Source organism: Mus caroli, chromosome 17, assembly GCF_900094665.2.
Source record: "Mus caroli chromosome 17, CAROLI_EIJ_v1.1, whole genome shotgun sequence".
In the NCBI taxonomy this organism is placed as follows: domain Eukaryota; kingdom Metazoa; phylum Chordata; class Mammalia; order Rodentia; family Muridae; genus Mus; species Mus caroli.
The window spans coordinates 65,582,164-65,587,900 of NC_034586.1; the positions used below are offsets into that span (position 1 = coordinate 65,582,164).

The 5,737-nt window shown below is 43.4% G+C and overlaps 1 pseudogene; it reads left to right on the forward strand.

Annotated features, from left to right (window-relative positions):
• The first annotated feature begins 229 nt into the window (after positions 1–229).
• LOC110312216 lies at positions 230–732 on the forward strand (annotated as a pseudogene).
• Positions 733–5,737: the final 5,005 nt, after the last annotated feature.

The window sequence follows — 5,737 nt, forward strand, 5'->3', positions numbered from 1 at the left end:
TGAGAAGCACCTAAAGAAATGTTCAAAGTCCTTAGTGATCATAGAAATGCAAATCAAAACGACCCTGAGATTCCACCTTACACCAATCAGAATGGCCAAGATGTAGATTACCTCTAAGCCATGCGTTAGGAGATGTTCCACAAAGGCTGAGTCACCAACTTGATCCTTGGTCTCACCTGTGATAAAATAGATGTGCTTCTGGTTTTCCTTCATTCTGGTGCAGTAGAAGATGAAGAGAAAAAAGACAAAATTTGAGAACCTCTGCGAAATTATGAAAGATATTTTGGAGAAAAAGATTGAAAAGGTGGTTGTGTCACACCGATTGGTGACATGCCCATGCTGTATTGCCACAAGCACATATGGGTGGATGGCAAACACAGAGAGAATCATGAAAGCTCAAGTCCTCAGAGACAACTCAACAATGGATTACAGGGCAGCAAAGAAACACCCGGAGATATACCCTGATCACTCTATTATCAAAACCTTCAGGCAAAAGGCAGAGGCTGGCAAGCATGACAAGTCTGTGAAGGCTCTGGTCACCTTGCTGTATGAAAATGCACTCCTGGGAAGATCCCCCCAGACCCATGATACAGGATCTACAGGATGATCGAGCTTGGTCTAGGTACTGATGAGCATGGCCCTACAGTGGATAATACCATTGCTACTGTAACTGAAGCAATGCCACCCCTGGAAGTAGATGGTGACACATCACACATGCAAGAAGTAGACTAGGCTTCACCAGAACTATGTGTTTGATGCTTACCTTCACTCCTTCTGATAACACATTTCCCATGATTTTTCGTTTATTTTTGTTATCTGTGATACTATAGGTTTGACTCAAGAGGTTGATAGAACGTTTGTTGTAAGACATAACGTAACCTAATGTTAACTTTGTGGTCTGAAGTGCTTAGCTGTCGAGCTGGATTCCTTAGGAGACCAAATTAAGATGGCTTAAGTTACATCTTAAAATTTTCATTCCTGGCTGTTAATTCTACATGTACTCGTCTTAGAAGCAAACACAAGTTAAAACAACGTGACAGAAGAATTCTCCAAGTGGCTTATTTTCCAAAGTACCAAGAACAAAAAACCCTAAGTTTCCCTCGGTCTTGCAACTCAGCAAGGTTTGTGAATGGAAGTAACAGTGTCCAATCACATTCTGCTTTAAAAGGAAGATACAGATGAGATTTAAAAAAAAAAAGAGGGGGCTATTGCTGAAGATACATTTTGGTTACAGGGCATGGAAAAATCAATCTACTACTGACCCAGAAGCATCCTGCATGCTGGCTGGTTTTCATAGAACCTGAAGCTGTTATACAGTCTGCTGCAAAGAACAAGGTCATTAACTGCATCATTAAGCTTGAGCACTGTGAGCCATAGTAATGACTGGACAGGCAAACTGTGCCCATGACGTATCTTGACTTTATTATAGCATATTTATGAAATTATTGCTACAGTTGTTACATTTCATTATTAATTATCGTTAATCTATGAATGTGCCTGTTTTCTACATCCAAGTGGTGAGATCGTGGTATGACAGTTATGGGAGTAACCAACCAATTTTTTGATTGAGCCACTTCATAGGAAGGAATGTGTTCTCGGTGCTATTCATCTCACGATGAGCCCATGTTTGAGGTCTTTTATAGCTCCAGGGATAGACCTATTATTTTTACTTTGCTAATGGACATAGGCTAGTCCATGCATAGGCTAGTGTAGCTCTTAGACCTCACCAGAGAAGCTTGTTTGAGCAGGGGATGATGGTTAACATGCTGGTCATAATGTAGAGAATAATTGTCTGTGGAGTGCTCAGCTACAAATGGGACTTCTCCCTCTTAATGCCCTACCCCTCACCCAAGGCTCATGAATGGAGAGCAAAGAGAAAAATAGTTATCACCTGAATATGACAGGTTTACTATGCTTATGAACTCGCAGAGGCTGGTCTGGGTTATACAAGTGTTGTACAAGATCAAGTCAGACAATATGAGAGAGAGAGAGAGAGAGAGAGAGAGAGAGAGAGAGAGAGAGAGAGAGAGAGAGCACACATAGAGACAGATAGACAGAGGGACACACAGAGAGATACACAGAAAGGCACACAGAGACACACACACACAGAGACGGAGAGACACCACACACACACAGGCACAAGGAAGCAGAGAGAGACACAGAGGGAAAGGCAGAGAGGGACAGACAGACAGAGGCAGAGAGAAAGAGACAGAGAAACAGACATAGAGAGCCAGACACACAGAGAGACACACACAGAGAGGGAGACAGAGACAAAGAGAAACAGAGACAGGCAGAGACAGAGAGACAAAGTGAGAGACAGATAGAGACAGACACACAGAGAGACAGACAGAGACACACACACAGATAGGCTCATGGACTCTAAATGTAATAACTGAGGAGCTATTGGCAGTTTTTTTTCCTTTCAAACTATAGCTTTAAAAATATGTTGTTAACTATAAAATCTTAACTTACTTTTTGAAGAATTTCCTACATGAGTACTATATTTCCACAACACTCATTCCTCACCTCTCTCCCTCCACCTTCTGCTGTGTCTCCCTGCCCCTCTTAAATTGTTGGCCTTTTCACCACATAATTATTATTGTCTCATGAGTTTGTGTGCAACTGTCTGTGTCCACTTAGTGTTGCTTGTGTGTGTATATGCTTAAAGCTGACCATGGCTGGATGATCTATCGGGGGTTTATCCCTGGGAAAACTGACCCCTCTCCCCGTCAGCCATTAGTTGCTCATAGCTTCTCCATCTAGATGTGGGGACCTATGAGATTTTCCTCAACCGAACCTGCATGTTTACAAATGGGTTTTTTGCTGTGAGAGATTTGGTTTTCTTTCAGGTCGTTGCCTCTGATAGGTTGGCCTTGCTCCTTGGATGATCCCACATCCATGACTATATGACAGGGCAAATTGAAGTTGTAGGGTGTTTTTTTAAAAAGGACACCAAGTTGGGAAGAGGTGGGAGAAGGGTTGTATCTCAGAGGAGATGGGGAAGGTGGAGATGATTGCATATGGGGAATTCTCAAAGATTTAGCAAGATATTACATTAAAAAAGGAAGCTATTTGAGTGTGAAAATGTAAGTGAGAGGAGGTGTAAGGAGGAGATAAATCAAGGGTGATGGATGAAGTATTGCTCATTTTCTTTGAAGCAGGGCCTAGATTTAAATGCAAATGTGTATGAGGGGGAGACAAAAGGGGAAAGATAGGGAGCGGGGCGGGGGGGGGGGCGGCGGGAAACTGTGTTTCTGTGTGTGTTAGAGGTAAAGCAGGAAGGAAACGATTTGTGTAGAAGAAGAACAGCAGCAAAAGGAGATGAGAAATAACCGGGCCAGGGCAGTGGGGTCAGGAGGGAAGAGCAACATACAATGATATATGTATAGGCTGATGCTAACAAGAATATATACAGCGTTAATTTGAAAATGAAAGATTGGAAACTTCACAGGATGGAACAGCCACTTAACCATACATTTTTCTCCTGAGGGCCCATTGGCGATACGCAGAGGAGCTTGCCCCAGTTTGAAAGCAAGTTTGAAGTGGCAGGAAGAATGAGACAGGGCTCCTTGAGAAAAAATGGCTTGTGAGATAGGATGGATATGACAGACATCTGTGCTGGGACCAGATATTAGAGGTTACTCAGTAATGTCAGAAATTATGGGAAAGTGCTGCTATGGATTGGGTAAAAACCAAAGGAAATCAGAGAGTAGAGTGTCTTTGCCAGGGTTTGAATTCCTGCACAAAACATCATGACCAAGAAGCAAGTTGGGAGGAAAGGGTTTACTCAGCTTACACTTCCACATTGCTGTTCATCACCAAAGGAAGCCAGGGCAGGAACCTGGCAGCAGAAGCTGATGCAGAAGCCATGGAGGAGTGCTGCTTACTGGCTTGCTTCCCCTGGCTTGCTCAGCTTGCTTTCTTATAGAACCCAAGACTACCAGCCCAGGGATAGCATCACCCACAATGGGCTCTTCCCCCTTGATCACTAGTTGAGAAAATGCCTGACAGCTGGATCTCATGGAGGCATTTCCTCAAGAGAGGCTCCTTTCTCTGTGTTAACTCCAGCTTGTGTCCAATTGACACACAAAACCAGCCAGTATATACAGTCAGCTCCAATCTGCCCAACATTAAGACATTAAGGAGCCTGGTCGAGATGAACGTGATCAGGTGCTATGGAGTAGAGGCTGAAGTCAACATAGCCCATGGGGTGTCATCCACGTTCCACAGAGCACATGTTTCTGTTGACGGAGCTGTGACATCATATTTTAGTCTACGAGCTGGAGGATCCCTCATTCATGTCAGCTACTTTTTGCCAAGCATGGTCTGAAAACCAAGTATTGAAAAATCAATAACAGGATATTGAAAGAATGAGATGGAGAGAAAGCGAGAAGGAAGAGCGAGGGGGAGGGTTATAAGAGCAATATCACAACCACATAACTTTCATTATGGTAGATTGCTATAAATGTCCTGTTTTAGAATTAATTACTGTTCATCTATTACCATACCTAATTTGTTAAATTTTGTATACCTTGGTATTCTGCCTGCTTGCGTATTTGTGTGAGAGTATCAGATCCCCTGGAGCTGGGTTACAGACAGTCATGAGCTGCCAAGTGGGTTCAGAGAATTGAACCCTGGTCTTTTGGAAGAGCAGCCAGTGCTCTTAATCACTGAGCCAACTCTCTAGCCCCTGTATTCTAATTTTTATATTAAAAATTTTCACAGTTATATATAGGAAACCCCATAGTATTTTCAGGGCTTAGAACTATTTTAGGCTTCAGATGTCCAGTGAAGCTGTGGACCTCATTCCTCATATACAAAGAGAGAAACTATACTCAATGCAGATGAGTCCAAGTGGGAAGGCTGGGCGCTGGGGTAACATCCAGGCCTTGAATGTGTGGCATCACCCAGCTTTTCAGGGACTTCATTTTCTAAGTCTGCAAAAGCCATGATTGAGAAACGTCAGCAGAGGGTGGAACTTTGTCAGAATGAATGTGACAGTGGCCTCCAGGGCGCCTGGGAAGTTTGCTGGACTAAGTAAATGCAGGCTGCTGTGACTCAGTCATCTGAAATCAGATGACACACTGTCATAAAAATAATATCACCCCCCCAGTCCCCACTTTCCCCTGGGAAGACACTAAATTGCCCGTGATTCATTTCTGGTACTCCACCATCTTTCTTTTATGTTCTAAATCTGGACCCTGTGAAAATTTCAAAATCATATATTCATTCATTCTTTGAGGATTTTATACAATCTATTTTGACCATATTTATGGCTCCCAATCTGCCCTCCCCACAGCTTTACCTTTCATCTAACCTTAATTCTCCTTGTTTTTCTTTCTAAATAGCTCATTGTGTCTAGCTCATGCTGCCCAACGACTCTTGGTCGTGAGGGCGGTACAGGACTGGGTTGATATACCAGGGCACCATTAAAGAAAGCATCCCTGCCCTCCCCCAGCAGCTATGAAATACTAATAGCTCCTTAGCTAGTGTTGGGGTTTGCTGTCAACCCATGCTTGGGTTTTGTGTGCGTTGAGCTTGCCCAGGTCTTGCACAACTGTCATATTCACTGTGAGGTTTACATCGGTACCTGCCTTGTTTTATCTGGAAAATGCTGTTTTATTGAAGTCACCCACCACCTCTGGCTCTTCAAAACCTTCCTGCCTCCTCTTCCCTGAAGATCCCCGAGCCCTGGGAGGAAAGTACTGTATGTATGTCCTATTTAGGCTGAGAACTC